The sequence below is a fragment of the Etheostoma spectabile genome, chromosome 20 (genome assembly GCF_008692095.1).
Source record: "Etheostoma spectabile isolate EspeVRDwgs_2016 chromosome 20, UIUC_Espe_1.0, whole genome shotgun sequence".
Lineage (NCBI taxonomy): Eukaryota > Metazoa > Chordata > Actinopteri > Perciformes > Percidae > Etheostoma > Etheostoma spectabile.
This window is the reverse complement of record NC_045752.1, coordinates 15,462,285-15,482,648: the sequence shown is the minus strand read 5'-3', so window position 1 is coordinate 15,482,648 and position 20,364 is coordinate 15,462,285. Positions and strand designations below refer to the sequence as shown.

The following is a 20,364-nucleotide window of genomic DNA, read 5'->3' as shown; positions in this document are numbered from 1 at the left end:
TTATATACACTTCATGTGTGACTTTTAAAAATATACATATAAATCTGAGTTTGTTAGGTTTTGTACAGTATTTGTCACACACAAGTTTTAATGAAATGTTTTTGTACTGAGGTTTTTTATTTTGTAGTCATTCCATACACATTTACCCAGGTATACTACACACTCACTTAGACATGCTCCACAGAATGCAAAATACCGCAATTCACACTTTTATATGTTTTACTGCTGCAGAATCAACACAATCGACATGAAAGCACACTCACCAAAGCACATAAACAAAAGACACACACACACACACACACACAAACATTTATTAGCGTGCAGAACTCACCATTTTTTCTCTTTTCTTATGGCGTTGTATATGTGCCTCATTCCTGAGTCAGTAACGGTATGTTTTGAGCACAGAGAACTTTATTTTGCAAGCACATTACATTGTATTTTGAACAGAAATTAACACTCGGAAAAAATAATTTAGTTTGAGTAAACCTATTCCATGCTCAATAAATGTATTTGTTGTCTTTCTCTGCACTCAGGTAGACACTGCTGTACTCTGGTCATGTCTCCCTCACTCTCAACCTCTGCACTCTGCGTGCTCAACTCTTGACACGCTTGCTCAAATTTTCACACCGTTACAAGTATGCCACAAAGCAAACCAATCCGAGAATCAAAGGTTAATTCCTGTTGGCTGTTTGTCTCCAATTACATTGCACGTAGCAGTAAACATATCTACAGGGAAACAGTAATTCCCCAGCAATGGATATTTCTGCTGTTAGCTGTGGATACTTGGAATTTTTGTGAAGCAGCTTAACTAATCAAAATAATAATTGGAATTTTGATTTATTAAAAAACAATATATAAGCCAAAACAGCTCAACACAGATGTTTAAACATATAGCATCAATGGTAGAATAAATGGGTGAAAGTAGGGTTACTGACTTAACTGCTTTTGATACAGTGGACCATGAAATCCTGATTGCTCATTTGGAGCAGTGGGTGGGCGTCAGTGGTACAGCACGGGAATGGTTCAGGTCCTTCCTGTCATATTGGACTTTCTGTGTCGCCCATCAAGTCTATGCATCCAACATGTCCAAATACACCTAAAATCTTACAATACAGCCACTTGTAAGAAGTACTGCTACTACTACTAATACTATTTATACTAATACTACTAAGTAATACTGGTTACATAGCTAGTTATTATGTTTATTAACTTGAATTCTGTTTTCCAAGGCTATATTTTATTAGCTTGCAAAGTAACTATCTGTTGCTAATGCTAACGTTTGCTAATTTATGTCAAAAAGCACTAGCTAACTTTACTTCCAAGATATGGTTTCATTTTAAAGATTTTTAAAAAATAAATAAGGATACACTATGCACAGTGCAAACATATGACAACATTTGACGAGTCTTACAAGGCAAGGCAAGGCAAGGCAAGGCAGCTTTATTTGTATAGCACATTTCAGCAACAAGGCAATTCAAAGTGCTTTACACAAAATCAGTTAAACAGATAAAACACAAGTAAAAACAGTTAAAAATCACAAGCATAAAACACATGAATAGACAGTTAAAAACAAAGAGAAACATAAAACACAAGAATAAAATTTACAACACCTCTCTGGTCTCCAGGGAAACCATATCTTGGCAGTAGTTAGCTAACGTTTCTGCTTTTTGAGATGAATTAGTGTTAGCAACGGATAGTCCTTTGCGAGCTAATATATCAACAGAATTCAGGTTAATAAAACACCGTAATGTAAGCAAGTTAATACAAATTACTTACTTGTGGTTATCATGTGACAGGCCTACTGCTGTCCAGTCTCATATTGCGAGACCTAACTTAGCTACAGTGCTGCGAGGCCTGTTCAGATGACATGTCGGCTGCCGTGCTAAGTTAGTTAGCTAGATTGCTTGTGAAGGCTGAGTCAAACTAACAATAATCATACAAGGAGATATGAGTTAAACAAAACAACTGCATTATAGTACACACACATAATAAGACATTTCTGTGATATAAGTCAAAATACTGACCAAAATGTTTTTTTTAACCAATAACGTTAGTCAAACAGCTCCACTGTAGTCAGTATATGCTGTACCAGTATTCTGACCAACAGGTTTTGACACCAAAAAAAAGACTCCTAGATTTTTGTTGTTTTTGTTTTTCCTGCTACTTGCAATCTAAGTGAATACAAACAGCTAATCAGAATTTACTTTTAATTCTCAGATTGGTTGGTTTTGTGGCACACTTATAATAACTTATAAAGGAAGAGGTTGAGAGCGAGGTAAATACTTGCAAATACATTTATTGAGCACTGAATAGGTTTTTGTTTGCTGAAACAAATTATTTATGTTAAAAATGCAATCTAATGGGCTTGCAAAATATAGTGCTCAAAACATACAATTACTCAGTCAGGAATGAGGCACGTATAGAACGCCATATTTTCAGAACAAAGAGCCTCCTTAAAGAATAGTCATGAATTATTCACTCCATCAGATAAGAGAGAGACAGAGAGGGAATGAGACATTGAGGGAGAAATGGAGAGAAAGTGATGCAGAACAAGTGTGGGTGACACAAAGAAAAAGACAGACAGATGGAATGACAAGGACAATAGGGTATGATATTGTATTAGCAGGAGAGATGACAGGGAAGGCCCTCAAGAGATTTTTGATAAAAGAACCCAGCATACCATCATAAACCATGTCTAAAAGTCGCCAGGGTGTAAAATATATTAAATAAACAACTCCTACACTTTGAAAATATATAGCCAGATGCTTTGGATATCAGGGTCTTTTTTTGACTTGAGGGTTGTTTTACTACCTAAAGTAAAATGTGTTTATCCTGGGAAAATCCACAACCAGGTAGCAGCTTAGCTGCAGTATCTGTGCTGATTTCCACTCAGATAGGCTTTATCAGATCCAAGTATGGTACTGCTTTTGTGTGCTACTAGTAATGCAGTGATGCTGTAGTAATTAAGCAGACAATCCAGATGCCTCATCCAAAATGAGGAAACTAGTAACTTGTCATTTTAGGTGCTTTAGCAGCTGCAAACAGTTGTTGTAATCTGTATACGTGCTGCAGTGGTTCGGTAGTGGGATTGAACACATCCAGTGCACTATTACTTTGACTTAAAGCTAAAAGATTATTGACATCAAACCTTTTGGCACATTCATTCCTCCATGATTGCGCACCACCTTCTCCTCTCATCGACGCAGTTTCTTGTAGCCAAGAAGGACACGGAGGATTAAAAAAAACCTGACAGACTCTAATTATCTTCACTTGATTTTCTGCACGCAAAAGCACTTGGACGACAGCATTTTCTAAACATTGCCATTCTGAGAAATGCAGAGAGTATTGTGGAGCTGATAGTCTTAAAATGCTCATATCATGGTAATTTTTTAGGTTCATAATTGTATTTAGAGGTTGTACCTGAATAGATGTAAATGGTTTAATTAAAAAAACAAAAAAACATTTTTGTTGTACTGCACATTGCACACACGAGTGAGGCATCACACTTTTTTTCCATCTTCGTTGGGAGTTTAGCATGCACAGTAGCTAGTTAAGGACTACTAGCCAGTCAGAAGCAGAGTATGACGGTCTGCCACACTAGTAACGTGTGTTACAAATACTAGTAACGCATGTTACAAAGTGACGCACATTCGTCACGGAAGTAAAGGCTGGACTGTTGTTTCTGTTGGAGATGGTAAGTAAATATTCATTTATCAGAATCATTTAAAATGATTCGGATAAATGAATATTTAAAAAAAAGAAAAAAGAAAAAAAAAGTCATTATGAATGCCGATACTGATAGTTTGGAAAATTTCTAATATCGGCCTGACTTTATAAGTGAGCTTCACTCTGAGGACAGTACTCTGGAGTGCTGCTATTAATAACCTGGGCTAACTTTAAGCTATCTGTTGATGGCCAGAGAATACCTCTAAACCATAGGCTGGCTGCTTGTTAAACCACAATGTTTTGTAATCTGTTTCTACAAGTTAAATACGAAACATGTGACATGTGGGTGGGGAGGCGTTGCAGTATTATAAAGGCACTTTTGATGAAACTGGGGCTGATTAACTTAAATAATGTGATTTATAATGTAACAATTATTAAGGAATTGCTGAAGTAAATTTGTCAAGAAGTCATATGATCTGCATGTAGTGTCTTTTTACACTGTAGTCGGCTAGTTTTGGGTACGTTGTCAGATACATGCAAAAATAAAAAATAAATTGAGTTGCTGGAAATACAGACCCAATGTTTTTGATGCTTTCTTTGGTGTTTCTTGGCCTTGCCTTTCTATAACTTACATAACTCAATGCTTTTGAACTGAAATTGTAGCTATGCTGATCTCTTTACTGTCAACTGACCAATTTTTAAGAGAAACTGAAAGTGTATTAGCTCTAAGTACTGTCCAAGTATCACCTTGATTTCAGTAAACATGGAGTGTTTTACTCAGCCTGTGAAAGGTTAATAAATAAATGGAAGTTGGGTACTCCTGTAATACTACTTCAAGCATTTAGAAGGAGGAAGACAAAAGAAAAAGGAATAGGATAAAATAGATTACAGGACAAACAATTGCAGGGGATCATTGGCAATCCCATCCTTACTTGTTAAAAGGTAAGGATGATAGACAGTAATAAAGGCTGAAAAAGGAACGTGAACAAAATGCTGGAGTGATTGCAGAACCAGATTGAATTTGATCATTCATTCAATAGTCCAGGTTAGCGAGAGAAAGGTTGGTAGGGTGGTAAAGTGAGAATGAAAGGGCAAAAGAGGCTTTAAAAGACCCTGTAAGGAGTTTGTTATCAGGTTTCCTAATCTTCATCCCTCAATCATCAGCGCCACAGCTGGCAGCCAAGGAAAGGTGGGCCCTACAGTAATAAAGTGGGGGTGATTTGCATTCATTTATGCCATTTCTGTCCCTTGTTACATTAAACCTAATTCCTGCTGGGTTGACGCAAAACGGAGTGTGGAATCAAGTAACAAAATGAGGTTTCTATTTATCGGGAGTAGGCTCTGTAGTCGATGATAATAGATTGTAAAATTTCACAGCAGGAGTGATCCGCTTGGTCCCTGTTCGGAACCATAAAGGACACAAATCCAAAGATGTTTCTACATTAGGTTTTTTTTAAATATTCTTTTGTTCATTATGAATCTGTCATAGTAAAACATTTCACTTCTGCCTGATACCTGTCATAAAAAAAAATATATACATATTTATGGATACTATTAATTTTTTAATGATATGTTTTTGTTATAACTAGAAAACGCTTGAAAAGTCACTTGTGCTACAGCTGCTGAAATGTTGCAGTTGAAATGATTGAAATAGCTGGAAGACTGAAGCAGTTGAAGTTGTAGTTGAAGTGACTGTGGTGGAATTGCAATTACTGAAAGAAGTAGACATTCCAGTTAAAATGGCAGTACTTAAAGAAGCTGGAAAACTGGCATTATTATTATAGGCCTATGTCATTTAACAATTGAAGCCCGGAAGAACGTCTCTGTGTGGGAATACGGCTTTTCCGGTTAGGTTTTTACAGTGGTGGAGCCCGATAGATACTGCTAGACCAAGTCTCTCCGCAACCTGGTTGAAGTCACCTAAACAAACACTCTCAAAGTAAAAAAACATTTAAAAAAAGGCAAAAGGTACAAGACCGTGTGCAGAAACAATCAGAGACTTCAATGGTAAAAGCTCGCTCTAGCCGTTTGCGGTTTCGCGAGTTACGTTTTTATGGTAACAGCGAGTTGGACCAATCAGAGATGTTGCTGTTATGCTTAGGATTGTGGGTAGTGTAGTTCCCAAATAAAACTTGTTCATAGAGACTTCTAGCTTCTACAAGAGCAGAAACCTTTGTTTCACAACCATGTGTGTTCTATAAAAGAGAAACACTATTCGTAAGGTTAGTAAACAGTAAAAATCTGCTTTGATTTACTTATTTTAAATATCTGATACTCATTTGTATTATCAAAAAAAATATAAAAAATCTTGGGCGGAGACGGACGGAATTTGTGGCAGAGATGACAGAAGTTACAGACGGAGGCAATGTGCGGCATAGCGTTATATCAAAAAGGGCAAAAAATCAGCATATCTTAGATGTGTGTCCTGTTTCCCTCTCTGCCTACGGGAGTTGGAGCAGAGAAATACTTGTGTCTACCAAAATTTGTCCCGGGTTTGAATGTCAATTCCTTTCCCACTGCAGACAAAAGCCAAATATTAGTGGGTGTAAGCAGGGTTTCTTGACCCGCGGGAAATGTGTATTACTTTGTTGTTCACTTCTATTATCTTGAATAAGCTCATTGGATTACATTTTTATTAAAGAATTAAACACTGTACTAATTGCGTATGTGAAGAAGTTAAACTCTTAGATTCCTTTTGAGTTTTGTTGTCAAATAAGCTAAGGTGTTTATTGTCATGTCTAATTTTTTCAAGATCTTGAACACTATAGCAGATATCAGATATCAGATATCATATTAAACCAAACAATCGGAATCCAAAACCTCTTGATTAAAGTTATAGGACCTTTCATGGTCCGCGTAGCGTTCAATTTTCTAAGCACAAACGGCCACTTGGAAAAACAGAAAAATTTGTTCGAATATCCAATTTTTCATTTTTTTCCACCTTGAAAAATTAAAAAATGTAATCTTTAAACTGTTTTTCCAATTTTCAGTTTTTATTCAGAGGATCAGAAATATAGAATCTTATAAAGTTGCGTCTGGGCTCCAATTATTCAATACTGCAATGATAATCTCTCCCTTGTTCCGCCTCGCTACACCCCGCCCCCCCATTGAGCACAGCAGCCAGACAAGGTGATGTGTCCCTTTCCTTCCTAGTTGTGCATAATAAATCCTGTCAACATGTGGAGCATAAACGCTTAATGTCAGAAAAACATCTGTAATAATAGGACTTTGTGTTAGATTTTTTGACAGTTTTCAGGGGATGTGAGGAGCAATATGAGAAAGAAAGTTGGTAATCATTGATCATTATTTAGGTACATTAGGATGAACCACGTTAAGCTTTTTCACGTTGTGCGTTTTAGAATGCCTGACTAATGCTGTTCGTAAATGTAAAGCTTTCTTCTTCAGAAAACGTCTTGGACATCATCACATTTTTGTTCATTTACTACAGTAAGCTACAGGACAGCGTCAAAACATGATCTGCTCTAAAGAGAAAAAAAAAAAAAATGAATGCGTCATTGTACCCAGCACTTCTGGAAATGCACATTTCAAACCAAACAGATGCCCATGAGCCTGTGTATGTTGCACTCTGTGCAAAACTTGTATAATGACGAGATGCTTGCCCCCTCGTTCGGGACACAGTTTGTCTGTAAGGCGTTTTGCCCACAAGTATAACCAAAATTCTCAACAAGGTTGCGAATTATATTTTTGTAAATATTCAGGGTCAACATGACTACCCCAAGTCTTCTTGAATGCCCGCCCAAACACATCAGACACACCCAAGATGATAGCCAACCAATCGTTGGTAAGTAGATGGAACGAGCGAGAGAATATCATTGCAGTACTGAATAGTTGGAGCCCAGATGCAATTTTATAATTTTCTTATCCTCTGAATAAAAACAGAAAATTTGAAAAATAGGTTAAAAATCCAATGTTTAATTTCTCAAGGCGGGAAAAAAGGAAAAGTTGAATATTTGAACCCATTTTCGGTTTTTCCAAATGTGCGTTTGTACTCTACATGGACCTTTCATTATAGGTCTGATGCTGAAGTAGCTGACTGGATAGAATGGTGATGATACGCCAGCATGTGGCCATTTGTGTCAGCTGGAGCCCAGGGTGACAAAGGAAAGGTCCTGACTGAATAATGTGACTGCATTTCTAATTTGTCTGCAAAACTGTGGGGAAGCCAGCTACTTGTTATCTGTTTGCAGCTGTTTCCCCAGAATGACAAGAACCCAGTGCAACACAGCCTAGACACCTGGTCCCCCCCACACACACACAAACACACACACACACACACACACACACACACACAAACACACACACATGCACAAACGCACACACACTCACATATGTGCGCGATGGGCCTGGCTACCAGATGCTATCTAGACAAGGTAATTGAGAAGATGTATCGATGGACAAAAGGACAGAGAATAACAAGGTGAAAAAGAGAGAAAAGAAAATGTGAAAGAGAGAATAAGGTGCTGGTAAAGTGTGTGTGTGTGTGTGTGTGTGTGTGTGTGTGTGTGTGTGTGTGTGTGTGTGTGTTTTATATGTGGGGCCGGGGGTCGGGGTGAAGAGATGAGGAAACAAGAGTGTCAAAAGTGTGAAAGGATGACAGTAGGGGTGAAGTGATAGAAGAGAGGAAGGGGAGGGACAGTCACATGGGATGGATGGAGAGATGGGTTTAGGAGGAGGAGCTTTACTGGAGAGGTCAAATTAGAAGCTGTAACAGAGTGTATCATGGTACATCACTGACGAAGACGACAAATAGGGACATATAGAGTATAAAAAGAGGAGGAGAGAGAGAAGGTCTGCAGAAACAACACAAAAGAAGAGAAGAGAAAGCACAGTGTGAGGCAGGAAGTACCATCAATGGACATGGAGGCGTTAGAGCAAAGGGAAAGTGCAAAATGTCTATTGCAAAATGAGATTAAGATTCACTTAAAGGAATTTCACTTAAAGGAATAGTTTGACTTTGTGGGAAATAAACTTATTAGCTTTCTGGCCAAGAAGTAGATGCAGCGGTGTAGTCTATGTGATACACAAGTACACACAGTATATCCACTAAGAAAGCTCCAGGATTTCCATATAACCACTTAAAAATGTCCAATGACATGCAGCAACATACTTTCTATAATATTTTTGATATATTATGAAATAGCATCTGTGTTTTTCTTCTTTCCATAGGATAAATAAAGGTATTTCCACCGTAAATTGGTGCATAAAAGTGTATCCGAATAAAGGAAAGTCATTGATGCTCAAAACATCCCCAGACCCCCCACTATTATATGCCCCCCCACAGAGGGATATTTGGGCCAATACACACAGTACAGTATACCCACTACAATTAGACCATTTCTCCATTAGACTACACCAATGGGTAAATGAGAAGCTAATAGTCCCCTCTTGGCTCTAGTTATATTCACAGACTGGTGTTGATTATCTCATCTAACTCTTGCCACTTTTCTGCAAATAAACAAATAAGTGCATTTTACAACATGTTGCAAAATTCCTTTAGCTTGTTCAGTTCATATTTTGATTTACAGTTAAAGAAAGAATAAAGCCAGTAAAATACTTAGATGGGTGTCCTCCCTTGACAGTCCACACTCCACTACCTTGTACATCCGACAACATGCTTTTTTCCTTTGGCACTTGTGGTTGACCCTCTTCACAGAGTACTGTTTCTTTATTACATTGATGTGGCAACTGAAGTTTTTTTCTGCTTGTTGCTCCCAGTAATTGTCAGAAGTTTTACTTCAAAAAAATAAATGATATGCTGTTTAATTGCTTCATGCTTCATTCAAGTATGTCTTCACTCTGCTTCTCTTTCCTTTATTCCACATTTCTCTAAGTGAAAATCTCTCTTATTCTCTCTCTATCAAATCCTTTACTTCTTGCTCTGCAATACTCAACACTGCAATGTCATACATGTCTTAATTTTAAAGACATTAAGCACACACATCCCATGCAAACACATACACACATTAGCCGGACCGTTTAAATGCTGTTTGTATATCTCAATTCAGTTCACAGTGGGCAGGCTGGGAGCAGCTTTACAGCCAATTCTCTAAATACTCTCACTGTGTGTGTGTGTGTGTGTGTATGTGTGTGTGTGTGTGTGTGTGTGTGTGTGTGCAAGGGCATGTGCATGTGTGTATCAAAAAAGTGACGCTAACGGGAATAGCAATGGGTTAACTTTGCCAGCAATCCTCTACATTTGGCTTCTCATGACGTCAATAGACAGGCAGACAAAAAGACAGAGAGAGAGCGTAAAGGACAGCTAGATACTCAGTGTAATAGTGTTGCTGTTCTTTTGAGTAGATATCTTTCCTTAGATGGAAGTGAGAGAGCATCATAAATACTAGAGACTGAGTGATGCCAATGAATGCCTGAGGACTGACTGTGAAGAAGCTCTGCTGTCATTCATACTTTCAACACACACATATGTGAGTGCACACACGTGTTAACACACTCACACGCAAGGCAATTTGTTATCTCCCTTGTTAGAATAAATTATTAAATGTGCCCCTGCCTATTAATTTCATCATAATTTGGGTGGAAATCTGATAGAAAACAACACATTGTCTTCCCATAATTGTCTCCCAGATTTCCCATATGTGCACGAACACACACACACACACACACACACACACACACACACACACACACACACACACACACACACACACACACACACACACACACATACACATGCATTTGATAGGTCTACTGTAAGTCTTGGCATTGAGCCCTGTATCTGTGTTTCTTGACAAAGCAGGGGCCCAATGGATCTCACCATAACATCAGCACACACACAGAGACACATGTACACAAACACAGGGGAAAATATGAAAGTGAGGACGCATAATTGAGATGTTTCAACGTGAGACGGAGGGAATCGTTGCACGGTGGCACAAATCCAGACAAACAAACAATATACACTCATTCGCCTAATCTTGAGTCGTGTTGATAAAGAGATGGAAGCTTAACTCTCAGAGGCTTTTAGAGATTATAACCATAGGAAAATGCCTTGTTGATTTTGTTGATATTCACTATTTTTCAGCTTAATTAAAAAACATGCAATTGTTCCGACATTTAGAAAATGTCTAGTGCTTTTCTGGCATCTAACAAATGTATAAGTTATTTCTAATCAGCAAATTTTCTTTCAATCCCCGTAACCTAGTACAATTAAAATATTAAAGGGCCACGTCACTGATTTCACACATTGCAGTAAGATCAGTTTATTGTCATGGGAAGTCATTGTCAACTTGTGAAAACAGTAGTTTAAGATCATTGGAGGAGCTTTGTCTGAGAAAACAACCCTGATGATGTAATCATTATCATCTTTATTTCCTGCCTGCACTACAAATCAGATGTGTGGAGTTTGAAAGATGTGAGCATTGACAAGTCAGGGAGTTTTATACTAAATTTGTTTTTTTTAGTTGCGTTACAGGAATTGTACTGTAAGATCTATCATTTTGAAGCTTAACCTACTTACGCATGACTAAAAAGTCAGGCTACTTCAGGCTCTGTTGCTATGATAGTGAACTTTTACTTTTACATCTGTTTATGCAATTATGGCTCTGATGTATGATATTGCTGGAGTACCTCTTTAAGGTCAGATTGTTGTTATGTATGTGGTGTATGGATGGAGATGGATGCAAACTTAAAAAGTAGAAAAGAGAGAATACACTGCAGTGTATCAACTTTCTGAGCTTTATTGATGTTGGGATTCAAATTCTGTCTTCTTCCAGTAAATCATCTTCCCCAGTGACACAATTGTCTAACCCTAACCACAATGTGAATCGATTTTTTTGCACACCCTACTGATTATGCTTTATTTTTCTCAATTCCAATTGACTAACTTTTTACAAATACTGGATATGGCAATTCTACTCTGACATATGCAACTATATATTTTGTAGGAATGAATTACATATACTATTTTATTATAATACAAATTTGATCACATTTGATAATGTTTCGGTATAGAACGGTTAAAACATAAAACAATTGTTTATTTTAAAAAGATCTCACAGTGTCTGTCTGTAGCTATTCAATCATATGGTCAGACAAGAATCCACATTTTGTGCTCCGTGTCAACATTATGTTTTCAATTGCCCATATTTTTTCTGGTTATTGCTCTCTACTATATGTGCATGTCAACTGTGTTAATGTATATATTAGGATCATTTGATTTGGTTTGAGTTTGATTGTTGTTCTGATAAAAACAACTTAAACACTTTTTGAGGTTAGAAAAAGTTCACGGTTACGGTTAATAAAAAAGGGCAATTATTACTTGCAGGTTTGTGACGGGAGGCGATTTCTGCATGAAAATCAGACATGCTTCACACTATCCACCACCCCTTCCTGCATTGTCACTGAAGGTTGGCACCGGACGTACAGTACATCGTGAGGTATGGATTTGTCCAGTATGAACGTAATTCCTGAGCCATTTTGCATATCCTTACAGACTCATATTCTATTGGCAATCTCAAATGCACATTAACAACCTGATCATCTCATTTTCTTCCATTATGCTGCCATCAATAGAGGCCAGATTTCACACAACGTGCCAGTCGCCTATGAACGCCAAACTGGGCCGAGCATGGGCTGAATTATAACATGTATTTCCTAGCCGTCGCTTCTTGCTGGACTGCAACAACAGTTGTCAGATCATTTGTCAAGTGTCCAAGGAAGGTGTTTGCTGAGTTCAGTGTTCTTATACAGCCTATCTGTGGCTTTCATTCATTCATCCATACTGGGAGCTTTCCAGTGAAACTAAACGTTTACACTATCCTGCCAATTGAGGAGCACTACCACACTTGCTCTGGGAATTCTTAACAGTAGATTTTTGCTTCCAATTTTACACTGTTGAGGATTTTAAAGTGTATTTATTCCCTAAATAGACTCTTACAAGATAAGTGATAAGTTCAAGTGATAAGTGGAAAAACAAGAACAACTAGGTATTAAAATTCAGCCTGGTCCTACCAGAGTCTGGTACATTTTCATTTGGACAGAAAGGCTGGCAACTCTCCATTGACAAGTATTAACTTCCTTGAAGGCGGGTACTCTGTTGAAGTTTAAAACGATTGGATCTGCCCAGAGCCACTCTAGATCTACCACAACCAATTGCTAACGTTTGGTCGTGATGTCAACTTAGCATAGCATAGAAAATCAAATTTTTCCAGAACCATAGAAAACCAAAGAATATACCGTAAACCCACACATGTATTGCAGGAAAATAAAAATTAAGCGGAAGTACATAGGTGGGTGGAGCCAGGTTATTTAAAATGTAGAACTTGTATCAAAATGATCAGAGTAAAATATTTCCTTTTTATCCTCTAAAAGGTATAAAGTTCTGGTCCCTGAGTGGCCCCAGACCCTTTTTTTTGAGTCATAGTGATTAAGGCCATCACTACCCACGGATAAGAATAGGATAAATGGAGAGAAAAGAGAGCGATAACATGGTGTGTATGTAAGGTTGACAGGTGTTAGAGTTACAGGGTCATTACCACCATAATTACCCAGTAATGACACACTGGTAGAAGTGGGAACACACCATTCCCCACTCTTGTTTTCTCTGTGTCTCTCTACCTTTCTTCCTCTCTCCACTTGACCTTGCGGCAATCAATCAGTATGCAGCAGATCCATCACTGATTGGAAACTGTGTGTGCACCATTGTCTTTGTGTGAAATAAGTAATTAGTTGTATACACTGGCAGTTGAGAGTGAGTGTTTGTGAGTAACTGCTTGAAAGTGTGTGTGTTCAGGTCTGTGCGTGATCAGTCTACAGGAAAGGTGTTGTGACATGGTTGCTCATTGTGGCATGCTTGGTGGGCAGCAGCTTGTATGTTGCAGTGAAGCGGAACACACACACACACACACACACCACCACACACACACACACACACACACACACACACAACACACACCACACAACACACACACCACACACACACACACACACACACACACACACACACACACACACACACACACACACACACACACACAACACACACCACACAACACAAACCACACACACACACCCACACACACACACACACACACACACACACACCCACACACACACACTACAACACAACTGTCACTGTTGCATTTGAGGCTTTTAGAACTTCTTAGCAGAAGAGTCTCCCCTGATACTGTGAAAAGACACAAAACCATCAACAAACTACAGACACACACACACACACACACACACACCACACACACAAAAACACACACACACACACACACACACACACACACACACACACACACACACACACAGGAGAACAAAATTAGATTTGCAGTTGGAAGATCAGGTTTCTGGTTTAAGGATCGTGCTGCCTTCGGGCACAGGTTGCCAGAACTCTGTCTTCAGAATAAAACGGCTCTCATGTATGTTTGCAATTGAAACTTAATTTACTGCATCATAGAGCTGTTACATTAGATGACTCCTACAACTCCTACCTGAAAGCTTCATGTGGTTTTTTACAAAATGTGGTGGGATCCACATGAGATAACGATGGTCTGTAACAAGAAGGTTGGAAAAGAGGGTGTGCTTCAGCTGAACTTTGATTTAAAATGTTTTAGTAGGTCTACAATGTTTTATATTACTGTACAGGACCTCTAGTAAACCTCCATCATGCTGTATTTTTGGCGATTCTGACAATATCGATAATTATACAATAACCTTTAAAAATGTTTTTTTAAATGTCTGAGTTACCCAATCACTGATGATAATAATGGGCCAAATGTTGAATGAATTATTTAATTTCTTTCAAATGTACGTAAGTATTCAAGTAAAAACTATTTAAAGACATACAAAATACTAATTGAACTAGTGAAGGAACATTGTACTCATTGAGTAAACGTTCAGTTGTACACCTCTGCTGTCATGTAAATTGGCCAGCATACAAACAAGATGAAATGATAAGCACAATCAGATCTTGGTGATCTGCGTAACAACAGTACAGTGGAATGTTTACCTTTAACAGGGTGACAGTAATAACCTAATATACCATCATTACTGAGATTAAACTACATTCTTGGTTATATTTTCCCTGAATAACCCATTCAATAAACAGAAACATAACTCTTCACATGAACAGATGTGAAATTATTAGCTCACACTTAAAATAGCACCCTCGTGAATTAGCCTAATTTTGCTAACGTACATTCATAATCCTACATAACATTGTCGACAGACTTACTTATTGATGCACGCACACAGTAGTATCAACAAAGTAAGTCCAATAAAGGGATGAAGGAAAGTGTGATAGCATTTCATGTTGATGCCTTTTCTCTCTCGCTTTAGACCGCTGTGTCCAAGCCGAGGAACAGACCATGACCTTACCGCATGCTGATACGTTACTCCTCCAGGTAGAAAAAGCTACTATACTGACAGGGAGAGAGAGAAACTGTATCACCACAAATAGGTTGCATGTAAGGGGGGGCAGTAAATTCCACTTAAGGGGCAGCACAGTGCAAAGCCCGTCGCAAGTGTCTTTGCTAGTTTAAAACTGACACAGTTGTCAATTTCCCGTCCACTAGGATGATATCGTCCATCAGCACAACCCTAGCTGGGAGTAGAAGTACTACTCCCAGCTAGGGTAGTTGGATGTGATCTGACTGGCCCAGGTGAGAGTTCTGTTTGCTCTCTTTATGTTATATATGGTCTAGTGTGTTCTTCCCTCTATTAGCACAATCTACATGTTGGAAAAAGCTAGGGAGTACAGACTTTCACAAAGCATTTTCTATATTTTTTATAATCATGGCCCTCTCTGTTTAACAGGGTTGAAAGCACACTGAATTGTTATTGCTAAAGCCTTTGTTCAACAAATACAACTAATGTTTTTTAAAGGATTTTTAAAGGACTGTTACGCACTATTCCTGTGACCTTGAAGAGTTTTTTTTATGGAAATACATACCACTTTGTATCTCTGTTATTGTTTCAAAGTACAGTATGCTCCACCACATTTAAGGTGTACACATTACCTTCATGCACTCTATTAGTCAGAGTTCTGTTATATTTACTGTTACTATAATTGCCACTGCTCATCATGTCATCCCATTATACCCACAGCTATAACTATTGTGAGTAATGTTACTATAATTAATATCATTGTAGTTGCTGTGCTGCTCTCTTTTTTGTCTCTCTCTTTCTCTCTTTCTCACACCAGACCAGGCAGATGGCTGCCCACCTAGACCAACGTTCTGTTAGAGATTTATGCATGTTAAAAGGAAGTTTTTCTTTGCCACACCAAATGCATAGTCTTGTGGGAATTGTTGGGTCTTTAAACTCTAATGTCTTGTAGACCTAAGTCTTGTCACATTTAAATATCGCGTGGAACAAGATCTCGTCACACCTCTAGTATTGCACATCTCCCATGTGACTAACATACTGTAAATATCTTTGTTAGTGACAGCTCCTTGCAATACATGGTATTTTATGTTTTCCATAATTAGTTATATTTTAGAGAGGGAAAGTGTTACAATATCTAACAGTTTGCTAGTGAAACATGGTGTGGCTGAAAAAGATGCCGCCAAAGATTGTTTATGTGTGTGTTTTTCTGTTTGTCTTTGTCAGAAAAAGAAATGAAAGTTGTGTGGGTGTGTGCATAAATGTTTCTTCATGTGGGAGAATGCGTGTCAGCAATGAGCGATTGTCTATTTGCCCGTAGAAAAACGAAAGAGCCAGACTGAGGAACCCAGTGTGTCTGTTTGTTCTCTTGTGCACTTAGCTATTCAGGAAGATAAGAAGTAGCTCCCTCAATGGCTAAAGCATGGAAACACTGTTTCATGTGCCATTTTGGTAGACAGATAGTGGTTAGTTAATAATCTCCAGACTGACTAAGGTAGACTGGGCTCTCCCTGTTGTGTCTTTCTGAGAAAATGAGAATATGTATGAGCTATAAAGGGCACATGCTTGTGTGAGTTTGCACAAGCTTATTTTTATACGTTCAGACATAATTAAGAGTTCAGAGTAATTGTCAAGTGATTATTTAATAATATGCAATCATGCTGCCAGATTTTCACACAACATAGTTAAGAATTAGCTTTGACTATGATTTTGTGTTTAAGTTGCTGGGGGACTGTGTGTGTGTGTGTGTGTGAGTGTGTGTGTGTGTGTGTGTGTGTGTTTGTTTCATGCATGTTTGTCTGTGTGTGCAGCCGTGATAGCCAGTTAAAAGTGAAATTAATTGTACAGCGTACTAAGCTCTCTAAATAGAAGTAGTTCTCTTCATTTATTATTCCCATTAAATGTACTCCACGTGCAAGCACACTGTGGAGTTGGGGACTGTTGTGTGTGTGTGTGTGTGTGTGTGTGTGTGTGTGTGTTGTTGTGTGTGTGTGAGCGAGCGTGTGTGTGTGTGTGCGTGCATAATGTTGGTGTTTTTGGGCCTTTTTGTGTTTTTAGCTCTAATATATCATCTCTGGGTTGACATTGCTAATGACACTGCTCTGATTAATCACATACACAAACACACACACACACACACACACACACACACACAAACAAACACACAGACACTGTAATTCAAGGTTACGGTTCAGGTATCTTTACCTCTGAGTACATCAGAAGGTGACATTGTTTTTGGCAGAACAGGCGAGTATTTGCAGCTTGGGATCATTGTGTGTGTGTGTGTGTGTGTGTGTGTGTGTGTGTGTGCCTGTGCATGTGCCATTGAGTGTGTGTACTTATTGTTAGTACTGTGAGCAAAAAATCCTTACATGTGTGAAAAGATAAAAAGCCTAGCCAGTAAAAGCTATTCACAAGCTTTGTTTTATTTTATTTACAGCCCTCAACTTTATAGGAAGTAATTATGCTTCTGTTTGCAGGTTGTATTTTAATGTATAGTATAAAACACTCCTTTCCTGCTTGTGCAAGGGGCGCTAATTTGTGGGTCGTAGAGGGTAGGACTAAATGACCTATATCTTCGTAAGGTTTGGAGGACTTGTTGCCAGGACTAGATTAAATTTAGCCAGATTCAACCATATCTTACAATGTGTCTCCAGATTTTACATTGAAAAATGTTTTTGTTCTCTTTGATCCATCTTGTTGGATTTCTTCCAGACTACATACTCCTGCACACATAATAATGACTAAACACATCATCCCACTTTTTCTCATCTACAATACATGAACAACATTCATTCACCTTTTATTTTCTCACCTAGTACCAGACATATCAAGTAGCAAAGTCCAAAAACTTACCATACTTAAGTAGACATTTTGGGATTCTATACTTTACATAATATCCTGAAGGCATTATTTTACAGCAGACTTTTTACTTCTACTTCTTACATTTTCACGCAATTATCTGTACTTTCTCCTTACATTTTAAAAATAGCCTTGTTACCTCTATTTCAGTTTGGCTTGTTTTCATTTCGGCGTGTCATTGTTCAAAAAAAGAAATAAAAAACCTATCCAGATAAATTGCACCATCTGGAGAGTGAATCTATTGCCCTCACACATTCCAAGCTTGGATGTACATTTACATTCCGATAAAGGCTGTTGATAACATGCCTCTGAAGTTTGACTTTTTGCACCATTACAATACTTATAGGCAACTAGTCATCATGTCTTCCCCTCCATGAAACACATGTTAATGACAACATTTTAATATAACTTTAAAGTCATTATGGCCTTTAGAAAAATGTTTTTTGGGGAGGTGGGGTGGTGCACTGTAGGCCCCCGTGGCGCAGCCATCAGCTGTTTACGTTTGATTACTAATGTTATCTCCAAACGTATACCTATGCTCTCCCTCTCTGCAAGATTGGGAATGATTGAGATTTCTTTTGGCACAGCTACCAGAAGACTTACACCTTTCAGACAGGTTGCTCATGTAACATCTACATCTTCAAGCTCAGTTTGAGGTTGCGCAGTAACGCTCAGCCATCAAGAGAAAAGTGCTTCTAATAGACTTCACTGGTCTCCGTGGAAATAAACGGGGTCGCATTGTCCATTTCTTTTACTGTTTATGATTTTTACACCTGTATTATTTGCTGATGCAAACCCCTATGTCCCCTTAGCAACAATAAAGATTGCACTGACTCAGCTTATCTCACACATGCACATTTGTGCTATCTTTGCAGACCAAAGAATGCAGGTTGCTAACTGTATACAGGAGATTGGCAAAGTTTAGTTGGTACGTTAGAGTCAAACCCTCTCAGTAGTAACAGAGCACAGTATGGATGCTCCCACACATTTACTCTTCCAGTTACTCTGACACAGCACAGAGCACTTGTATAACTGAGGCGTGGTCAATCAGTGGAGGCTACACTCAGCGTGTGAGAGAATATCTGTGCCCTGAATATGAACACGGATTTTTAGTGAGCAAATGTGGGTGTAATTTTGCACAGAAGCTACAACTTTAACCAGCTGTTGAACTGGATTGTAATACAAGGCTACAGCCTTTGCTGTAGCTGCCCGTAATAGCTTACCCTTTCATATTGAAACTACCCCCACTTCAAATCACTGTTAAAAACACGTCTTCATCTTTTTTAGCTTTAATTTCAAGTTGAGGAAATATATCATTACCTTTTCTTCTTTTATTATTTTTCTTTGTGATATACTCTGTATTTTATTTATTGTGTTACTGTTGTATTTTACCTTGTCAACATCAGTTGTTTTATGTAAATGTGCAATACTAATACATTGACAGTGAAAATGACATTGACATGCTCTTTGAACAAACACACACATACCCACACACACACACACACACACACACACACACACACACATACACACCTAAGCAATGACATGAGTATTAGACAACACAACAAACACCAGCTGAGGCTATGTTTGAATGCAACTCAGCAAGCCAGTAAGTGGCTGAATGCTGATTTACATGTCAGACTACAGAGGTGTATACTGTGGGAAAACAGATAGCAGCAGTAGTGCATTGACTTGGACAGGAAAACAGCTGATACCATCTCTGGATATGCAGTATTTTGTAATTTGACTACGCTAGAGCAAACCAAGAGATGACATAGTCATTGTTTTCGTTCAAATGCTATTTATTTCAACTTATTCACAAGCTATGGTCACCATGCAACCACTATTGCGTCAATCTATTTTTCAATACCAAACTAATCCGTGCATTGGTCTAACCAGACTTTACCAGGGCTGTGACTAACACTTACAGAAGTGTTACAGAATCACCACAGTTCACAAAAAACACTTATGTCTGCACCCATGCAAACATTGACAAGACTTTTTACTTCTATTAAAGGTCAACCTGAATCACCAAAGTCATAGGATTCACTGTCTCTACAAACTTGCATGGCAAATCATCCAATAGTCAAACTATTAGCTAAACAAGTAAATACATGTAAACAGGAAAAGCATGCCTAATTTAGCATTTTTTTTATTGATAAATGACTTAAACAAAGAAACTGACTTATCGTTGTAGCACTGAAACACATGCACTTATACAAGTGTGTACACTTTTGCACGTTAGAAAAACAAGTTGGCTTTTCACTGACACCCATCTTTAGTGAGAAAAAAAGAAGGGGAAAAACAGGGACATCGACATCTGAGAGTCATTTTCTATCATTCACAGCCTTTCATCTTGCTTTTTTTTTATATCACACAGCTCTGTGCAAAAATGTAAACACCAGATGACAACTTACCGTGTGTGTGTGTGTGTGTGTGTGTGTGTGTGTGTGTGTGTGTGTGTGTGTG

General features: G+C 38.2%; 1 protein-coding gene and 1 long non-coding RNA gene across 6 annotated transcripts in view; one reads left to right on the top strand and one right to left on the bottom strand.

Annotated features, from left to right (window-relative positions):
- Nucleotides 1–20,364, top strand: part of lrfn5a (leucine rich repeat and fibronectin type III domain containing 5a) — a 127,944-nt gene that overhangs the window by 17,497 nt on the left and 90,083 nt on the right. For 3 of the 5 annotated variants that reach the window (XR_004326961.1, XR_004326960.1, XM_032500597.1), the window contains exon 2: nucleotides 11,972–12,083. The exons of 1 other annotated variant lie outside the window; for it this stretch is intronic. The gene's annotated coding sequence lies outside the window, so the exon portion shown is untranslated. Of the gene's footprint in view, nucleotides 1–11,332; nucleotides 11,420–11,971; nucleotides 12,084–20,364 lie in introns of those variants that run through there. One more of the 5 variants, XM_032500599.1, reaches the window with a different exon arrangement.
- LOC116670189 (uncharacterized) lies at nucleotides 1,075–2,136 on the bottom strand. Its single transcript, XR_004326962.1, has 3 exons — nucleotides 1,591–2,136; nucleotides 1,169–1,406; nucleotides 1,075–1,131 (listed from the first exon to the last, which is right to left on the bottom strand). It is a non-coding gene; the product is annotated as an uncharacterized LOC116670189 (long non-coding RNA).